We start from the raw sequence: 21265 nt of genomic DNA, 5'->3' as shown, positions 1-21265 counted from the left end.
TTTTCTAATGTGGATGTTGAGCTGTTTCAGCAACGTTTGTAAAGCTCTCTTTGTCCTACTGCATTTCAAAAATCAGTTGCCTGCATTTACGTGGACATAGTTTTGGAGTCTTTATTTAGTTCTATTGATCTGTTTATTTATTTTGTCACTAATACATTGTGGTCTCTCTACATTTATAGTTAGTCTTTTGAAATCAAATAGCATCAGTCCTCCAAATTTGTTGTTCTCCTTCTATAGTATTGGCTATTCTGGGTATTTGGCCTCTGTATATAAACTTTAAGATCAGTTTATTGACACCTACAAAATAACTTTCTGGGATTTTGATTGGGATTGATTGAATAGATCAAGTTGGGGAGAATAGATATCTTGTCACTATGGAGTCTTCTTTTCCATGAACATTGAATATCTCTCCATTTGTTTAGTTGGGGTTTTTTTTTCCCCTTTCAGCAGTTTTGTACATTTCCTCATGTAAATCTTACACAAATTTTGTTAAAATTTTTCCTAAGGGTTTCATTTTGGGTGTTTCATATATGAATGGTATTAATGCTTTTAATTTCAAATTCCAGTGTGTTTATTGCTATTATATAGGAAAATGAATTATATACTGTTTCATATTGTTTTAATTTTTTCAAAATATTTAAAAATTTCTCCTGAGATTTCTTCTTGACCCATATATTCTTAGAAGTACGTTGTTTAATATCACATATTTTTGGATTTTCCAGTTATCTTTTTGCTTTTGATTTTTAGTTTATTTTTTTATGATCTGAGAATAGACATTGTATAATTTCTATTATTTTAAATTTCATAAGGTGTGTTTTATAGGCCAAAATGTAGTTCGTCTTAGTGAATATTCCATTTGAATTTGGGAGACATGTGTTGTTGAATGAAGAATTCTGTACATTTCCAGTATATCCAGTTGAATGATGGTGTTATCTTTATGCCTAGTGGTGATAAGGCAAGGGAACACACTCTTATGGGACTGAGGGAGTAGTGGTAGTGAATATTTTGTAACTTACATTGCATCTATAGACATGGAATCAATTATTCACTTCCTGGTAGCCAGCTATGAAACTGAATTATGTAAATTTATTTTCCTTCCCTTATCACCCCCCACAGTGAAACAATGTGGAAATCTGAGGTTATTTATATTGTTTTCCATTAGCAATTATATTCCTCACTATAAATGTGAGAGACCTAAAGTTGGAAATAACTGAGATTGCTTTTTAAGTGTACTTAGGTACTAAATTTTCTCTGATAGTCCCAGCAGGTTAGACAACGATATATTTGATATATAGTCCATGTTTTCTGAACAAAAGATGGATACAATGTTGCTTGCAGAAAGTAAGATCAAAAGGATTGCTGAGTGTTTCATCGAATTTGAAAAATGCTCAATCATTATTTCCCCAAATATTTTAAGTCCTTTTCTCTCTTTCTTCTCCTTGAAGGTAACAATTACACATATATTAGTCCTGTTGAAGTTGTTCCATATCTCAATTGATTTATAAATATTCCAATCTACATTAGCCAGTGAAATGTATAAATTTGCTATATCCCACTAAATATGATAATTTCCATAATTAGAGATAATGAATACTAAGAGAAAACAAACACATATGCACGCAGAATTTGAAAATATTAACAATGCCTAGACAACATCACATTTATTTTCACACCATACTATTTGTTTTGATGCATTTGGCATGTAGATTACATTATCTTGATGTTCTTCTTTAATAAAAAGAAAGAAAAAATAGCCATTTTAATTAAATGTTGTTGATTTGAAGTAATTTAAACTATGGATCCAAAAAAGCAACTCCAAGTTATGTTAATCCCTGAAAACTGAGAACTTGCATTTAAAAGTTTTCCAGAGGGGCACCTGGGTGGCTCAGTGGGTTAAGCCGCTGCCTTCAGCTCAGGTCATGATCTCAGGGTCCTGGGATCGAGTCCCGCATCAGGCTCTGTGCTCAGCGGGGAGCCTGCTTCCTCCTCTCTCTCTCTCTCTGCCTGCCTCTCTGCCTACTTGTGATCTCTCTCTGTCGAATAAATAAATAAAATCTTCAATAAATAAATAAATAAAAGTTTTCCAGAGAAAATAAAATGTAACTTATCAGATTTTTGGCCTTAGATACAAATACAAAAATCTCAAAGAAAGTAATCAGAACACAATGGTAACTGTTTTAACTTTTTAAAGAATCTGTGAGTAATTTCAAGATAATTACCACAAAATGTTATTTAATTTTTAAATTAAAAAAATTAGAAGTTCTTTTAGTTCAGACGTCTGAAGTCTAAGTTTTAAGGCTGTTAAGATTTCTCATTTTAATTGCCCCTCACTATGTTTCTTTCTTTCTTTCTTTCTTTCTTTCTTTCTTTCTTTTTTAGATTTTATTTATTTGTTTAACAAAGAGAGATCACAAGTAGGCAGAGAGGCAGACAGAGAGAGATGGGGAAGCAGGCTCCCCGCCAAGCAGAGAGCCAGATGCGGAGCTTGATCCCAGGACCCTGAGATCATGACCTGAGCCAAAGGCAGAGGCTTTAAGCCATGAGCCACCCAGAAGCCCCACCCTGCACTATGTTTCTACATCAAAAAAATGCTACTTTATCTCAACTATGGTTTGAAATAACAGTAATTCAACCTCTGTAACTGCTATGAATAATACTTATTCCTTTATCATACAGAAAAATTCATAATCTATATCTGTCCATCTTTTAGAAGCAATATGAATTGAAAGTGTGAACTCATCACCTATTGTTTCTAGATTATCTGGAATGAAAATCCAGTTCCTTAAAAGAACTTTCATGTTTTTTTAAAAATGCTCATTATGTAGTATAAAAAGCAGCATCCTCAGGTAACCATATAACATTAAGGAATGCAGAGCTTGTAATACAGTGTGAAATCTAGCTTGTCCCACCACTGTTCCAACTGTCATTAAACCCACATTTGCCAAGTGGTCCTTGAGTCTGTATCAGAACATACCCAGTTAGGGGTAACGACCCATCATTGTCCAAGGCAGGCAATTCAATCATTAGACAACTCAGTATAATTCAAGAAACTTTATGAAAACAATAAATGTGACATAATTTTTATCGGTAAATCTATTATTCTTCCATTATTGAGATAATAATTACGTTTGGATATTCAACACTCTGTCCTCATTTTTATGACTGGTCCACAGAGATTTAAAAATTTACAAATGAGACTCTTTGAGGATAGCTCTTTCACTCTCCTCAAAACACCTCTTGCCCAAACCAAAACCAAAACCCAAACAAAGAAAAGAACAGAAAGGAAGAAAAAGAGGAAAGAAAGAAAAAAGAAAAATAAAGGAAAGGAATTCTTCCTCACATTTTTAAGCAACACTGATTCCATTAGCTGTTCTTTATTGTGGTTTAATATTTAGTTTAGTAACTGTCTTGAGCTTGAGTACATAAATTGCATTCTAGACTCTCAACATATTTCTCAAAGCCCGGAGGTAGTAAAACTATTCAGTTAGTGATTTGTATTGTATGTCTTAGCCATCTTCTACACTGAACATTGTTCTATCTAGAAAGTGTGTGATTATCTGACATTTGAACATACACTTAAATGTGACCCACTAGATACATTACCCTGAATTCTATGAGATGATAAGTAAGGAAAAGTATTTGATTCAGAAGTACGAATGACAGTTTTTTTCACAAGAATGTTTGTATTTGCTGAATGAGCAAAATCAGGGTTGTTTGTTTCACTGTTGGGTGGAGAGCCTGAGTTGCTTTAGGCCTATTACATACTGATGGTTCTCAAATAATTTATTCTTTAAAGGTTTTATTTCTTTCACAGAGAGAGTGAGAGAGAGAGAGAGAGCGTGAGAGAGCACAAGCAAGGGGAGCAGCAGGCAGAGGGAGAGGGAGAAGCAGGGAGCCAAGCAAGGAGCCTGACACGGGGCTCGGTCCCAGTTCCCCAGTATCAGGACCTACACCTAAGGCAGCTGCCAGAGGCAACGGCTTAAATGACTGAGCCACCCAGGTGACCCATTCCCAAATAATTTAGAAAATATTAAAATTATAATTGTGTTATCAATTTCTATTTTTTATCCTAAGAATTGCAGTTACTATGCAGTTAGTTTGGACAGTTTAAAATTACAAAGTAAAAAATGTGATATAGATGATATACATATAAAAATTTCACCAGAACAAAAAGTAATACAACATCACTTCATTTTTACCCCTCCTTGATATGTATTGGAAATAATACATAAATGAAAAGGGAGGAGTCTTGGGAAAAATTGTTGATTAATTCTAACTGCCATATGTGCATATTACTTTTCTATGTCTTAGACAAAATTTACCATTATACAGAGCTCTCTGGTGTCCTCATGGGCATTTTGAACGCTATCTATGTAGATTCTGGCATTAGATTTCATAAACTTGGATAAACATAGCAGGATGAAAGTTGCTTGTAAAACACAATAGATAAACATAAAATCTTTTAGCTTGCTCTCTCCTACATTTGGATAGATAGTTGTTAGAACAAGCGCCAGTTCCCTTGAAGCATGTTACAACTCAATCATTCTTCGCAGTTTCACTCCAGGAATTAATGACTCCACAGTTATATCCTTTCCAAGTGACCTAAAATTGACAAGTAAAGTCACAATCATTTCTGGCATTTGAAACAAAGTTAAAAAAAAAAAAAAAAGATTGATTCAAGTTTTCATGGCTCTTTCTCTTAAAATTCCTTTTCAGAAACCTCTAGATAGCTTTATTTGCCTTTTACTATATTTTGTAGTTGATAAATTTAGAAGTTCAATATTTTGATGTATTTCAAGATAGTATACTCACCATTCTTTCCCCTAAAATGTATTCTAATTAATAGAGATTTTTTTCAAAATATTTCTCTCTATAAAACTATTTGACACACGAAAAAATGTTCATCATCACTAGCCCTCAGGGAGATTCAAATTAAAACCACATTGAGATATCACCTTACACCAGTTAGAATGGCCAAAATTAACAAGATAGTAAACAACAAATGTTGGAGAGGATGTGGAGAAAGGGGAACCCTCTTACACTGTTGGTGGGAATGCAAGTTGGTGCAGCCTCTTTGGAGAACAGTGTGGAGATTCCTCAAGAAATTAAAAATAGAGCTTCCCTATGACCCTGTAATTGCACTCCTGGGTATTTACCCAAAGATACAGATGTAGTGAAAAGAAGGGCCATCTGTACCCCAATGTTTATAGCAGCAATGGCCACGGTCGCCAAACTATGGAAAGAACCAAGATGCCCTTCAACGGACGAATGGATAAGGAAGATGTGGTCCATATACACTATGGAGTATTATGCCTCCATCAGAAAGGATGAATACCCAACTTTTGTAGCAACATGGACGGGACTGGAGGAGATTATGCTGAGTGAAATAAGTCAAGCAGAGAGAATCAATTATCCTTTGGTTTCACTTATTTGTGGAGCATAACAAATATCATGGAGGACAAGGGGTGTTAGAGAGGAGAAGGGAGTTGAGGTAAATTGGAAGGGGAGGTGAATCACGAGAGACTATGGACTCTGAAAATCAATCTGAGGGGTTTGAAGTGGCGGGGTGGGTGGGAGGTTGGGGTACCAGGTGGTGGGTATTATAGAGGGCACGGATTGCATGGAGCACTGGGTGTGGTGAAAAAAAAAAAAGAAAAAAGAAAAAAGAAACTATTTGGATAACATATTTGTAGTAACATTATAGAAATTTATTTTAGTTTTGAATATAGCAATTATAACAAAGATTTGTAATATTTACCTTAGATGTGATTTTAAAAACCTTTAAGAATATATTTTTACTTTACCTATGGAAAAATTGATTATACTAATATATATATTGTATAATTCTCTAAATATTATTAAAATGTAGTAATTATTAAATATATGCTATTATTAAAATCAATCATTGATTCAGTTATTGAATTTATGTAATATCATAGTTCTAAGAATAATGAAGATTATTTATTTTAGGGATGCCTGGGTGGCTCAGTTGATTAAGCGGCTGCCTTAGGCTCGGGTCATGATCTGAGGGTCCTAGGATTGAGTCCCACACCAGGCTCCATGCTCAGCGGGGAGCCTGCTTCTTCCTCTGCCTGCCTCTCCTCCTGTTTGTGCTCTCTCTATCTCTCTCTCTAACAAGTAATAAAGAGAATCTTCAAAAATATATTTATTTTAATAGTTTTCCAAAAAAAGATATCCAAGAGAAAATATCTGATATGAAACTAGTGATTTTGATGATGAACAATGGCAAAGTAGAGAAGTTGATTTTCAAATTTGTATTTTTGAAAGCCAAGATGATGATTCTTACCAGTGTTATTGATTGGAATAATAACCAAAGAGACAGAGAATGTTAATTAAATACCTACTATGTATCAGGAATTTTTCTAGGTGGTGGGTATGAATATGTTTGAGAGCAAAGTAAATAAGGCCTCAGCACTCATGAATTTCACCCTCCAATTGAAAAGATGCACACACACACACACACACACAAAGTTAATAAATTCACAGGCAAATTGTTTCTTAAATTCCATGTATCAATGAAATCATATGGTATTTGTCTTTCTCTGACTTCTTTCACTCAGCATAACACACTCTAGCTCCATCCACGTCATTGCAAATGGCAAGATACTCTTTTTGATGGCTGAGTAGTATTCTATTACACACACTACATCTTCTTTATCCATTCATCAGCCGATGGACATTTGGGCTTTAACATAATTGGGTTATTGTTGCTAATGCTGCTATAAACACTGGCTACATGTATTTCTTACAAGAATTAGTATTTAATCAATATTTTTGTATCTTTTGGGTAAATACCTAGACATGCAATTGCTGGATCAGGGTAGTTTTTACTTTTAACTTTTTGAGGAATCTCCATAATGCTTTCCAGAGTGGCTGCACCAATTGCATTCTTATCAATAGGAATGGGAGAAGATATTTGCAAATGACATATCTGATGAAAGGTTAGTATCCAAAATACATAAGAACTTATTAAACTCAACACCCCAAAACCAAATAATCCAGTAAAAAAATGGGCAAAAGACATGAATAGACATTTTTCTAAAGAAGACATATAGATGGTCGGGGTGCCTCGGTGGCACAGAGGGTTAAAGCCTCTGCCTTCGGCTCAGATCATAATCTCAGGGTCCTGGGATTGAGCCTCACTTCAGACTCTCTACTCTGAAGGGAGTCTGCTTCCTCCCTCTCTCTTTCTGCCTGCCTTTCTGCCTATTTGAGAAGACATATAGATGGCTAACAGACACATGAAAAGATGCTCAACATCACTCAGCATCAGGGAAATACAAATCAAAACTACAATGAGATATCACCTTACACTGGTATGCTATTTTTAATTTTGGGAAATTCACCTTGATTTTTTATCCATAATATATTTTTTTTTAATTTTTTAAAAGATTTTTATTTATTTATTTGACAGAGAGAGATCACAGGAGACAGAGAGGCAGGCAGAGAGAGAGAGGGAGGGAAGCAGGTTCCCTGCTGAGCAGAGAGCCCGATGCGGGACTGGATCCCAGGACCCTGAGATCATGACCTGAGCCGAAGGCAGCGGCCCCACCCACTGAGCCACCCAGGCGCCCCATAATATATTTTAAAATTTATTTACTTTTTAAAATTTCTCTCACATCCTTAGACTCCTTTAAAGTGGGTAATAGCACTTCTAATTCTATTTCCCAAATAATTTAACTTTTATTTTTATATTTTCTATTTACTTCTCTTTTCATTCATTCTCTACTACATATTTATATATGTATACATATATATGAAATAAACCTTACAATATAAAAAAATTGCTCAGAGTATGAAGAAGTGCAATTGTGAGAAAGTATGGGTGATAGTGGTGAGGTAGCTTTTGATAGTGTCAGTATATATATCGCTAATGAATATGAGGCATAAACTGAGAAATTAATGACAAACTATGGACAGCCAGGAGCAGATCTTAAATTTAAAAATTTAGAATGATTTAGAATGAGAAGACTGATGTTAGAAATTGTAGAAGAACAGGAAGGAGGACATATAGGTGTGAAAAATATTGCTCAGGTTTTCAAGGAATGAAAAACCTTTTTTTTCCAAATTAGAATAAATTACAATATACCCTAAAGAAGAGCCTGTTGTATTTTTAAGGGTTTGAATTAAGAATAATTCAAAAGAGAGAAAAGAGACAGTGGTCATGAAGTTGGAGGATAGATCCATTCATGGCAGTTCATGTTGCATGATCTCTTTAGTTGTTTGATAAGGTCTTTAGACTGTTTTAATAGATTGTGTATGCACTGGATGATCTTTGTTGTACCCTATGATAATGAAAAATTATTCAAAGTTAGCGGATGAAGGCAAGGAAACTTATGTGGATTATTTATAATACCAGATCAAAAGTGAGTAATGGATTATTGTCATTTAGAGTGTGATTTACAGTAGAATGCCTAAGAGATATGTGCAGATTATTGCTAATACAGCTTAATATAGTTTAAGATACAAGTATGATTCCCCAAATCAGAGTAGACTATTATGTAAAAAGAACTTAAGATGTATAAATATAAAGTGCTATACATATTTGTCCTCTTCAAAGCAACTATTAAAATACAAAAAGGTAAGATTTCAAACACAAATTTAAAAAAAATCTACTTTTAATTAACTACATATGTTATAAATATACCAATTTATAGAAATTTGAATTGTAATTTTAAATAAGCATATCAATATTTTGCATGTTTCTATACAACTTCTCAGTACTCTCTCTAAGGCAATACTTAATGAGTATACTCTCCAATACTAAATTGTCTAAGATATTAAAATAAATTGACCTTAACATATATTGTAATTCAGGCTTTTTAGTCAGTCTAAATATGCATAATTACTGAAATACTGTACATGAATTTGGACAGAATTTAAAAGAACTTTATCTTAAAAAATAAAGTGCTTATTTCAGCTATATCCTAAAATAATTGCCACAGTAATATTCTGAGTAAATATAATCTGTTTCTACAGAATTAAATACCTGGATAAAGTATAGATTTTTAAAGGATATAAGTATCTGGTTCTCAAACAATATTGGTGTCCTCTGAGTATGAGACTTAAGAGATTGATTGAAGGAAACCCATCTTTTAAAAAGTTTAAAAGTTAAAGGAAAGGCAGCAAGCATAATCAGTGAGAGAAGGACCTCAGGATACTAATTAATATTACAAAAACTTATGAATGTGTAAAACTCACTGTTAATTGTAAATGCATCAAGGTCAGCTTCTCTACCATTTTTTCTTTGAGGTATAAATTTTCTGTATGCTATTGAAGTACAGTTTTTTGCTTAAAGTAGTATGTTACAAGTGTAAGACATTTTATATAAGCCTCATATGATAATCACAAAAGAAAAACCTGTAGTAGATATGTAAAAGATTATGATAATGGAGTCAGAGCATTTTGCTGTAAAAACCCTTCAAATCATAATGGGAGAAAGCAAGAGAGGAAAGAAGGAACAAAGTATCTACAAAATGTCAGAAAATAACAGAATGGCAATAGGGTTATCTCTCAATAATTATTTTAAATGTAAATGGATTAAATTCTCCAATCAAAAGATAAAATAGATGAATGAATTTTTTTAAAAAGATCCAATGATATGCTGCTTACAAAAAATTCTCTTCACTTTTAAGGACATACACAAACTGAGCGTGAAGGGATAGAAAAAAGATATTTGAAACAAATGGTCATAAAAAGAAAGAAGGGGTTTCTATACCTATATGAGACAAAAGGATTTTAAGCAATATATAGTAACAAAAAAGAAAGAAGATCATTATCTAATAATAGAGAGAGAGAATCAATAAGGAAAGAGCAGATTTGAACCGTACAGATAAATGTTTCAAACATATAAAGAACATTCCATCCAATGGTATCAGAAATTCCATTCTACTCAAGTGCACACAAAATATTTTCTAGTATAGATCATATGTTAAGCCATAAGTTAAGTCTCAATAAATTCAAGAAGATAAATATTGTATTAAGTATCTTTTCTGACCACAATGGAATAAAACTAGAAATCCATAACAGATAACTAGAAAATTAACAAAACATGAAAATTAAACACATATTAACAATCCAGGGGATCAAAGAAATCTAAAGGAAAATAGAAACTACCTTGAGACAAACAAAAGTGAAAATGCAGCTTTCCAAAACTTATGGGATATAGCAAAAACAGTTCTATGAAAAAAATGTATAGCAGTAAAAAGAGAGATCTCAATCAAGAAAAAAAAAAGAACCAAATTAAACTATAAACCAAAGAGAAGATCTTACAACTGATAATACAGAAATATGAAGTCTCATAAGACTGCAAGACTACATAAGACTACACTAACAAATTGGATAACCTAGAAGGAATAGACATATTTGTGGACAGATACAACCTATCAAGATTTAATCACGAAGAAACAGAAAATTTGAGCAGGCCAATAATGTTAATGAGACTGAATCAATCACTAATCAAAAACATCCAAACAAAGAAATGCCAGGGACCAAATTGTTTCATTGTGAACGCTGCCAGACATTCAGAAGAATTATCACCAGTCCTTTTCGAACTCTTCTAAAAAATAAAAGAGGAAGGAACACTCCCAAAATCATTTTATCAGGACAGCAAAACCCTGATGCCAAAACTAGATAAGGACACAGGAAAAGAAACTACAGGCCAGTATCCCTATTGCCTATAGATACGAAAATTATCAACAAAAAACGGACCAACTAAATTAAACAGAGCATTCAGAAGAGCAAGTGAATAGTTAACAATAGTGTATAATATAATTAAAAGTTGTTAAGAGAGTAGATTATAAAATTTTTCACCACATACAAAAAGTTGCAACTATGGGAGGCAAAGAATGTGTTTACTAAGCTTACTGTGGTAATCGTTTTGTAATATATACATACATATATAAAATCATACATTGTATACCTTAAACTTATAGATTGTAACATTTCAAATATATTTCAATAAAGCTATAAAAATAATATACTGTATTTCCTTACATATTTTATTGTAAAGGCTTAATATAAAATGTACTTATAAGTAATAGGATAGGAAGAACCAAAATAACAAAAAATACTGGTAGAGGAAATGCTTAAGCAAGTCAGAAGTATGATTGTCTGTACATGTATATTAATGCAAAGTTTTGCTAGAAATCAACAAAATTCATAATAAAGCAGGTGGATATTTTTTACTTATTCAATCCACAAATATTCAACCATGCCAATATTGGAAGTTGGCAGTGCATTGGGAAACAGCCACTTTTGGGTACTGCTCCTAGAAGTGTGCATCTGTTCAAACTTTCTGGAGGACAATTTGGCAACACTCAAAGCTCTCTTGTCTGACATGATCTGGATCAGTAATCAGTAGGTTAATTTGACATCCCTACCTTTAACAAATAATATAATTATTCACTAACTCCTGGGTGTAGGACCAAGGCCTTTTCTTTGCATACAAATTCTTTGTGTATGAAACTCTAAAGTCTACCCATGTTGTCTTTTCTCTTTTTCTTAGAAAAATGATGCTTATATATACTACAAAATCTCATGACAAACATTTGAAAGTGTCCTAACGCTACTTTCACTGAAAACTTGGGACACTTCAAATTCTTATCAATCTTCTACAGATTCATATCTACCTGTAGTTACATAGAAGTTTTCTATTGATTTAATTTACTTAATTTCCACATATTCAACAACATTATCATAGATACATCTTTCAAACTTATTTATCATTTTTGTTAATTTTAATTATAATCTGAAATTATATAGGTATAAAAATATATATAACTGGAATAATGAATGAGATGTAAATGTAATTAACTCAGTTCCTTTAAATAAAAATACACCTGCAGACTAGAGAGAGGGTGGCCAGTTCACCACAAACATTCAGTTTATGTGTACTTACTTCCAGATAATTGAAAGAATTAAGCTGTCCAGATAGGTAAAAGTTAATTAGAAGACTTTCTACTGTATGTATCACAATCCTTAAAATGTTTTTTTTTTTTTTTTAAAGATTTTATTTATTTATTTGACAGAGAGATAGAGAGATCACAAGTAGGCAGAGAGGCAGGCAGAGGGAGAAGGGGAAGCAGGCTCCCTGCTGAGCAGAGAGCCCAATGCGGGACTCGATCCCAGGACCCTGAGACCATGACCTGAGCCAAAGGCAGAGGCTTAACCCACTGAGCCACCCAGGTGCCCCAAAATGTTTTTTTTTTTTTTTAATTTTTAAGTTAGAATTATAAAATGGAAGTAAATTTATAAGGTTACATAGAAGGATAATAAATATAATAAATAAGATTATGTAATTAGTTTTATTTTCCTTCTCAAATATAATGCCATCATGTTAACTTTACACATATTATAAGAAATAGTTATATATCACAGTCCTTGTCTATAAAAATAGAATTATTAGTGTTGGAGGCTACGGCATGGTTGGAGTCGAGGACCAAACCAGGCCCTGACTTGTGTCTCTTCAAAGTCCGGACACCTTGACAAGGTTAAGGACAGGAAAGTTGAGTAACAATGAGAAAAGGGTCTGTGCTATGTGTCGCGCGCTGGCCCACGTGACTTCCCACGCGCTCTCCCTACGGAAGGGAACAATGTGGTCAGGGTCATGAATTCTTAATTGGTCCTTGTTGTTCTGTACCTCCCATAACCCACTCCCTGGTTGATTGTCTTGGCTTTAGCCTAGACTACCTGGCATCACGAGGTTTGCTTGTAGTTAATGTAAACTTGTTATAGGAACTTGCGGTCATCTGACTAGGTACTGCTGTAATGCTCCTCCTATTCTGGTCTGCCTTATAAATGCTTGTAAGATGTGGAATAAAATCGGCCCTGTTGGACATCCTCCTCAGTGTCCCTCCTGCCCCATCTCTTTGTCTCTTAATTTCTTTTCACCATCCTCTTACCCTCACGTTTCCTGGCCCATTTGTCACGCTGGCCGTGACATATTAGTGATTGCTTCTTCATGGTTTCCTTATTTGTACCTGCTCTAAAAGATATAAACATAAACATGTATTACTATGACTCTCTGATAATAAAAAATGAACCAATTTGTGGTTTCTATAAAATGATAAGTAAAAGAAAATTAAATTAGAAGACTAGATTATGTTGCCTTTCCTCTTTTGTATAACTCTTTTTGTCTTTTTTTTCTTTCTATGGAATCAACATAAATTTGAAACTCCAAAAATTTGTCTTTTTTCCCTTATATGAGGAAAATTAATGAGAAAATAATGATCATTTATTATTATTATTATTATTATTATTATTATTTTAAATGCAAGAGCTACTCAGAGAATTGTCAAGGATATGTTTGGCTTCTGTGAAAATGTCAGGGAATTTAAAGAGTGGTGTTGCTGACATATATTCACCAAAGGGGCTTTAAAACTAGCTTGTTTTAATTTGCAACAATGTGGATGGAACTTGAGGGTATTATGCTGAGTGAAATAAGTCAATCAGAGAAAGACAATTAATCACATGATCTCTCTGATACGAGGAAGTTGAGAGGCAGTGTGGGGGATTGTAGGGGTAGGGAAGGAAAAAATGAAACAAGATGGGATTGGGAGGGAGACAAACCATAGGAGACTCTTAATCTCAGGAAACAAATGGAGGGTTGCTGGGGGGTGGGAAGTTAGGGGTAGGGTGGCTGGGTTATGGACATTGGGGTGAGTATGTGCAATGGTGAATATGTGAAATGTGTAAGCCTGATGATTCACAGACCTGTACTCCTGGGGCAAATAATACATTATATGTTAATAATAATAATAATAATAAAAGCTCTGCTAATTAAAATAAAAATGAGACCATTATTCCATAGAAGAATTACTTTAAACAAACTCACAGAGTTTGGGATATACACCAAAATGCCAACTTCTTATTTTTCAGTAAGAAATACTGCTACCAATTACTGGAATAATGAGATTAGTTTGACTTATTCTTTCTCTGAGTGGACATTCCTGGGAGGTCAGGTTAAACCAGAAGGTTGATTGTTAGTTTAAAAATCAAACAAACAAAAACAAATAAAAAAACGATAGAATGCAGTACTTGTCTTTTTCTGGGACTATAAATGCAATTATACTGAAATGTACTGATGTATCAACGTTCACAAGAATATGTCTTGCAAATGAGACTGCAGTTCTTGAATATGGTTGTACTGTATTATGTTCTTCCTGAAGAATTGTTTGGTTCTACCAATACCGGTTTTGAAAATTTTACTATTCTATGGCTCCATAGTTAATCAAACACAATTCTAAATACTATGTTACTTCTATTAGTTTATTATCACCTTTACTGAAATTTTATCTGAACTTAAAAAATATACAATGCAAGTTTGCATACATTGTTTTTTGTTTGTTCAATTGATGTCCTATCTTGTACTGGAAAAAAATTAAATTAAAAAATATTGGCATAGGTTTTTGCATATTTATATTGTGGTTTAACATTCAGAGTTACTTTTCTTTTTTTTCCATTATTGCCAAGCTCCTGGAGAGGGTATGCTTACCAAATAATTTTTTACCACCAAAAATGAAGTACCAACAAAAAAGTAAGGATTTTTAAAAAATGTTATAACCTTAGAACATTGTACAAAATAGTTATTTTTAGTGAGCATCATGGTTCAAAATCTCCTGGAAAGTTACTCTTTTTTAGTTTAATTGTGTTATTTAGTAGAATAAAAACTATAGAGCTCCCATCATTTGCATGTGGATCTGGGAATTTGTATTCTTCAAGCTTCTTTCATATGCAGCCAATTATATGTTTGTCTGGTTTTTTAACACCACCTCACAGCATGATGTTCCAGTGCTCTGTATTTGGTCCCCCAGAATCAGAATTATCCTTCTTATTTACCAAATCAAAATTCCTACTGAAGTTGAAGGATATAGTACCTACTCACATGCTATAACTAAAGATCTTTAGCATGTGAGAGCCACGACCCTATTATATAATTATCATAGGAACAGTGTATATAGGACTTCCAAAAATTAGGATCACCATAAAATTATTTGTTTATTTATTTACTTTAAAGATTTTATTTATTTATAAATAAATATTTATATAAATATTTATCTCTAACAGACAGAGATCCCAAGTAGGCAGAGAGGCAGGTAGAGAGAGGAGGAAGCAGGCTCCCTGCTGAGCAGAGAGCCCGATGCGGAGCTTGATCCCAGGCCCAGCTCCATGACCTGAGCCGAAGGCAGAGGCTTTAACCCACTGAGCCACACAGGCACCCCAGTACAAAATAATTTAAAAGCAAATCACATACATGACAGGAAAGAGAGGAATATTCACTGTCATACCAGGTCCTTTCAATCGAATATCACTTTATTTCCCTGCCTAATATGAGCTAACTGGTATACGCTATCTTATCTTGTTTTCTAGCTGCTTTGGAAACACTCAGCTATCTGCAGTGACACACATGAGCTTCTATTTCCTTTACATAGTTCCTACAACAATAGGACATGAACATTGTGAATGATGCCATTAAGTATACAAATCAAAGCAGATAGTAACTAGAAGCAGTTAGATGTTTGAAGTATATTAGGCAATATCTTTCCAATGACCCTAAAAGGTCATGTTGTATAGTTTTTTATATAGACACTTTATAAAATTGTATAAAAATACCTTTGAATTGTCAATAATTCTTCCATATGTGTATTGTTTCTAAAACATGTGTTTCATCTTAGTAGAACCTTCATGCTCTATTTCTTCTTTCATTTTAACAGAGTCTTTGATGATCTTCAAAACCAATGTGTGCTTATTTGCCAGAAATGGCCAGCAATTCCTGTACCGACCTATGAAAGATGACTGTACCAAACTTTGCTGTGAAAGAGGAGAAGGCAGGGAGGTCAAGGCTCAGAGATGAAGACCCTTTGTCCTTTGCTCCCACTTTTATAGGTCCTTCAGGATGATCACAAATCTTTATCAGTATTTCTCCAGCACATGATGTGACAAGGGGTGTTACTGGAACTAGAAGATCTATTTACAGGAAAGATACAATATGCTAACCTGCCCGTCCTATGAGATCAGCTAAGCATAGCCTAAGGGACAGTGCATACATCTCTTAGATCACAGGGCAGCTGTTTTGGCTAAGAAAGCTTCCGGGAAGGCGACGCCGTGTGGCATTCTGCATTCCTACCCAGAGTGGTCACACAGGCCTCGGTGTTCCAAAGGCCTACGCCCTTCTCCCAAACCTTTCCTGCCCTCAGCTGCCTCCGTGTTACATTTTAGCAAGCCAGGTACTAGGGATGATTTCACGGTCTACATTAACCCAGCACTTATTTTCCTGTTCCAGCTTATAATTTCATAGTTCAACTGTAGGCAAAGATTTTCACCCTAACATAAGACAAAGAATATAAGAACATTGTTTCTGTAAATACCATTATTTAAATGAGCAATGAGAAGCATAACAAAGACTTTGTTATGCTTAAGTCATACTTCCCCAAACTTAAGTTATACTTAAGCCATATCATCTTCCATTTCCCCCAAATCTTCCTATATACTCCTTCCTACATGGATTAAAGAATTTACTTTGATATTTTGAGGCACTTGTAAGTCATACAAATAACTTGCTATTACAATATTCCTTAGAATATACACAACACAACTTAATTTGTAAATACCCGTATAATAAACGGGTATTGTGTATTGTTTCTAAACAATAAAGATGGTGCCTTAGTCAGTTTGACTTGTATAACAAAATGCCATGGGACTGGATGGCTTAAACAAAACCATTTATTTCTCATAGTTATTGAGGTTGGAAGTCTGACATTAGGATGTCAGCCTTCTCAGTATGTGCTCACATGGCCTTTGCTTGGTGCATGCAGTGGAGGGCAGGCAGGAGAGAGAGAGAGAGAGCGAGAGAGAGCGCGCACGCTCAAGTGTCTGTTCTTATAAGGACACTAATCCTACTATAAGGATCTACTTTCATAATCTTATCTAATCCTAATCCTATAAGGATCTACTTTCATTATTTTATCTTATCCCTGTCATCTTCCAAAGGCCCTGTATCCAAATACCATTACACTGAGGTCAGGACTTCAACACATGAATTTTTGAGGGATAAAAACTTCTCTATAATAGCACCCCTCAAATATATCTAAATAAATTTTCTGTTTAGACATTAGATAGTACTATTGGGCCCTAATCATTTTATAATGAATATGGTAGAGACAGGAAGAAAACTAATGAAATGTGTTGTATATATTATGCAGAATGAACAAATAGTGTCAGCATCTTATTCATCATTCTATGGGTTAGGGGAAAAAAAAAAAAAAGAAGGAAAAAATATTTTAAAGAAGAAAATACCAAAGATCAGAAGTTAGTTTTGTTGATAATACCTGGTCTAATATGCATTCTTATCTTTTACACATTGTTATGTGCTGTTATTGCAATGATACCCCTAGACCAACTCATCTGACTTTATTCTGTAGAGAATTCTAGCCATTCTAGACAATCTGAAAACTGCATCTGTCAGAGAATCCATAAATTAATTCTTGGGAATATGTCTAAGACAAATGGAATCATAGTTGAGTCAGTGATCATGTGGTGTGGTTTGGGAATCAGGTTATTGGTGATTTATTACTAGAAATACGCAGTAACAAAAACCTAAGGCAATATGGCACTGACTTTGGGGTAGGATGGTAAGGAGAAACTGGATGACCTTGAGGAAACTTTAAAAAGGCAAGGAGGACCATGAGGAGACAAAGCAACACATTGTTCATGGACAATATAGGAGACATTCGATGTGTATCGGCAGACAGTTTGCAACCAGCGACTTTCAGCAACATAAAGAATAGGAAGACCAGGTAAAGAGTTCATGGATTGTTTGGGGAAATTCCCACACAGAATGTACAGAGTGCCAACGGTCTTCTTCTAACTTCCTGTGATAAAACAGGAGAAACAACACAAGCACTAAGGAAGAAATACTCAGTTTTTTAGAAGAAACCAGAGGAAATAAAAAGGAGGCAAGATTTGCTAGATTTTTTAAAATTAAAGTTTTTAAGTCCTAATCCTAGAGATCAAGTTACTTGCAAAGTAAGAAATAAACTCAAGATAATGATAAAATTCAGGACACTCACCGTATAATAGAGCATCAGGTTGAGTATCTCAAGGGCATGTATCCAAGGCACTTTGTTGACAGTTTGGAAAAAATTAAGGAAATACCCATTAGGATTATGAAGGTTCTTATGGTCATTGTCCCACAGTGTCTGACACATATTAAAAGAGAGATGGGCCTGTATTGAAGATTTTTGTGCATTTAGCTTTTGTCTAATGTAGTAACCCTCAATACCACAGAGAATCCATAGGTTCTGAAGAGAATTTTCCTTGCAGAAACATTATTTTGGCTTGAAAGACCAATTGCTCAAGACAACCCTACAGGGCTCAAGCTGTCCACAGGCAGGAAATAGGCTGAGAAAGAATTCAAACCATATCAACACACAGACCATCTTTAGGAGAAAGAAAAGGTGATTCAGAGATTGGAGCCAAGATCCCAGAAGTTGGAGCTGAAAGCAATAAAGAGCCACTCCCAAAATAAAATGGGGCCCAAATCAAGAAACTAGCATCATGTGTTCTGCTGAGTTTCAGAATTGATATAGACCAATGAATGCAATGTCTCTCCTGTATTCCTCCTTTTTAAACAGTAGATCCTGTATCTGTCCATTGTGTGTTGGGTGTGATGGGGAAAAATATTCTGTCTCTTCAGATCACAAGTTTTCTGAAAGGGGGAAAATGTACTTGAGAAACCCCCTGAAGGAGATTCATCTGCACCTGGCCCTGATTTAGAAGATGAGACCTTGAGATTTCTATCAACCCCCCAGTGAGATGCATCTTTGGGAATCTTTGGAGAGGGTGAGCATATTTTGCATGTGGAAGAATGGGAATATTTTGTGCCTGGATGGCAGACTGTAGTATATTTAAAAAGTCCCCAAATTCTTTTATATCCTTTCCATTAAAAATTAAGGATCTAATTTCCCTCCCTGTGCACCTAAGCTTGTTCAGAGACTACTTTGAATAAATCTGTTCCAGATCTAGCCCTTTAGAGGATTAGAAACCTTTCGTCTTTCACTCTGGAATCCATGTAAGAAGTCAGACGATCCTGCTGGATAGAGCATTTGGAGAGGCAATGATACGACAAGGAGATGGAAAGGGGCGGGGGCCGAGCCTTCCAGACTTCCCATGATGGAAGGATTCAGGGATGTGAATGATGTTACCTTAGACCTTTTACACTAACCCACTGTTAGTTGACATCTACTGAGTGATCCCTGTACATACTCCCTGCAGGAGAATAGACCTGGCGAGACCTGCCCAAATCAGTCACCTACAGAAATATAGCTATGACAAAATTTATTTTCAACTACATTCGGGGTATTTTGTTATAAAACGAAAGATAACCAAAACAAACATCAGCTACTACATTTCTTATATTACCCTTGTCTACAGCAAGCGTATTTTCCTTAGAGATTGTGGTAGGATGGACCCCCCCCAAAAGTATGTATTGACTTAATTATCAAGATTAGTAAATACATAGGAAAGGAGTCACATTTTTTCCCCACAGTTGAGCCAGATTTTAATAAAGAGCCTAAAGAACCACCCCGTCTTTTATTGTATTTTATTTTACTGTTTTCCTTTATCTGGTCTGCGTTGCATTAACTACATTTCTAAATTCACACATATAGTTCTCTCTAGGAATCTATCTGTTCCTCTCATCTGGTTGTTTAGTGTTGATTTTCATTTCTTCTGAAACTGAAAGTGTGGCTGATTTAACAACCTGCTCATATAAAAGAGACCATTATTCAATATGATGGGACCTGCTGGGAACAATTTCTTAGATCACATCACAAATGTTATCAATGGTAAAATGTGGAGACTGTGACAGATGGAACACACAATTCACTGAAAGACATTCTTGCTATTTAAAATTGCTTGTGCGCATCCCAATCTTCCTGTTACATGAGAAAGTGAAGATTTTTGCCTCTGGATCTTAAGAAAAACATATCACGTAACTCCATGGTATTGATGATTCTTTTTAAAAATCTATGTTCATACTAGGCCATTGTATTCAAAATATTGAAAAAAAATTGGTAGTATTGCTTATCTTATGATTCCATCTGGTTTAATTTGAACTATAATGGCAATACCTGTAGAGAACATTCTAGGAAGTAAAAATATCAGCCTGCCTTCCAGCGTTTCCCAGGGATATGTCATGTAAAGCAGATGGCCTGAAATCACTTGATATTATTTATTATCCTTATTAAATCTTGTATCAAATTTCACTAGGAATTGAATCTACTGTGCTAAAAATAATTTCTATGAAAAAATTTGTTTGATTATTAGTGAAACAAATTATTCATTGCAGTATTTTCTAACTTCTTCCATGCAGTACTTATCGATGTCAAAAGGGCCATTGAATTTAAGAAATCCTGATTGGGGAAAAAAAAAAAAAAACTTAACTGAAAATTTAATCTTAGATTGTATCATAGCTTTTGTTATGCTAATAGCTATGGTGCATTTTCAAAAAGGGCTATAATCATGCAAGACATTTGCAACTAGAAACTTAGTTGATACACTCATTTATAGCTTTCTGGAATTATTTGAAGCAGCTTACGATAATCAGACCTATAAAAAGACAGGATAAATCAGAGTTAAGAGAGTAGTAAGTTCTAGACCAAATCACAACTTACAGTGACTGAGACACATTTGGCAGTTCTCCCTACCCCATGCCTTTTGAAGCGAAATGCTCTTTATGACATATGTTCCTCTCGAGCAAGGGAAAAACGAAGTCAGGACGGCTGCTTTGGGGAGCTCCCGCACCTTGCCGTCAGTTTGTGCTTGGCTTTTCTTTTCTTCCTCAGAACAATTTATACTATGGACGCAGCAAGTTGCTGCACAGGGAGAATGTTACACTAACCTAAAAATGAGCAAAGAATTGCCCTCAAGTGGAGAGTCCCAGCAGCGTAACTGCCAGATGTCAGGCTCACTGCAGTTAAACTGTGGGAACTACTATATTTCCACAGTTGTAATTTGTGGTTCCAATACATGTGGAGTTCTTTTTCTACATTCTAAACAAGAAATCATTGGCAGGAAGCATAAAATCATGAGTGCAGATGATTTTCCTACTCTATTAGTACTCTGTTAGGATTACTTTGATAATGACTTGATAATGGAATTTTCAATATGAAAAGGAAGTTTAAAAAAATTTATCATGGAACTTTGTATTATATCTGAGTCCTTGACTTCACAGTTGGATGCTGTT

The 21265-nt window shown here is 34.6% G+C and overlaps 2 long non-coding RNA genes across 7 annotated transcripts in view; one reads left to right on the top strand and one right to left on the bottom strand.

Moving 5' to 3' along the window:
• LOC116597260 overlaps positions 1–21265 on the top strand; it is an 85935-nt gene that overhangs the window by 35419 nt on the left and 29251 nt on the right. For 3 of the 4 annotated variants that reach the window (XR_004288535.1, XR_004288534.1, XR_004288532.1), the window contains exon 2: positions 18716–18861. The exons of the other annotated variant lie outside the window; for it this stretch is intronic. This is a non-coding gene — a long non-coding RNA (uncharacterized LOC116597260). The remainder of the gene's footprint in view (positions 1–18715; positions 18862–21265) is intronic. 4 annotated transcript variants of the gene reach the window in all.
• On the bottom strand, positions 3859–21005 carry LOC116597261. 3 transcript variants are annotated; one of them, XR_004288536.1, is made up of 4 exons: positions 20921–21005; positions 15634–15831; positions 12924–13006; positions 3859–4602 (listed from the first exon to the last, which is right to left on the bottom strand). It is a non-coding gene; the product is annotated as an uncharacterized LOC116597261 (long non-coding RNA). The 3 variants fall into 3 exon arrangements; XR_004288538.1 differs by lacking the exon at positions 15634–15831 and adding an exon at positions 14353–14390 and having other exon boundaries at positions 20921–21001; XR_004288537.1 differs by lacking the exon at positions 15634–15831 and having other exon boundaries at positions 20921–20996.

Source organism: Mustela erminea, chromosome 8, assembly GCF_009829155.1.
Source record: "Mustela erminea isolate mMusErm1 chromosome 8, mMusErm1.Pri, whole genome shotgun sequence".
NCBI classification, from domain to species: domain Eukaryota; kingdom Metazoa; phylum Chordata; class Mammalia; order Carnivora; family Mustelidae; genus Mustela; species Mustela erminea.
This window is presented reverse-complemented; position numbering and strand designations above follow the sequence as displayed.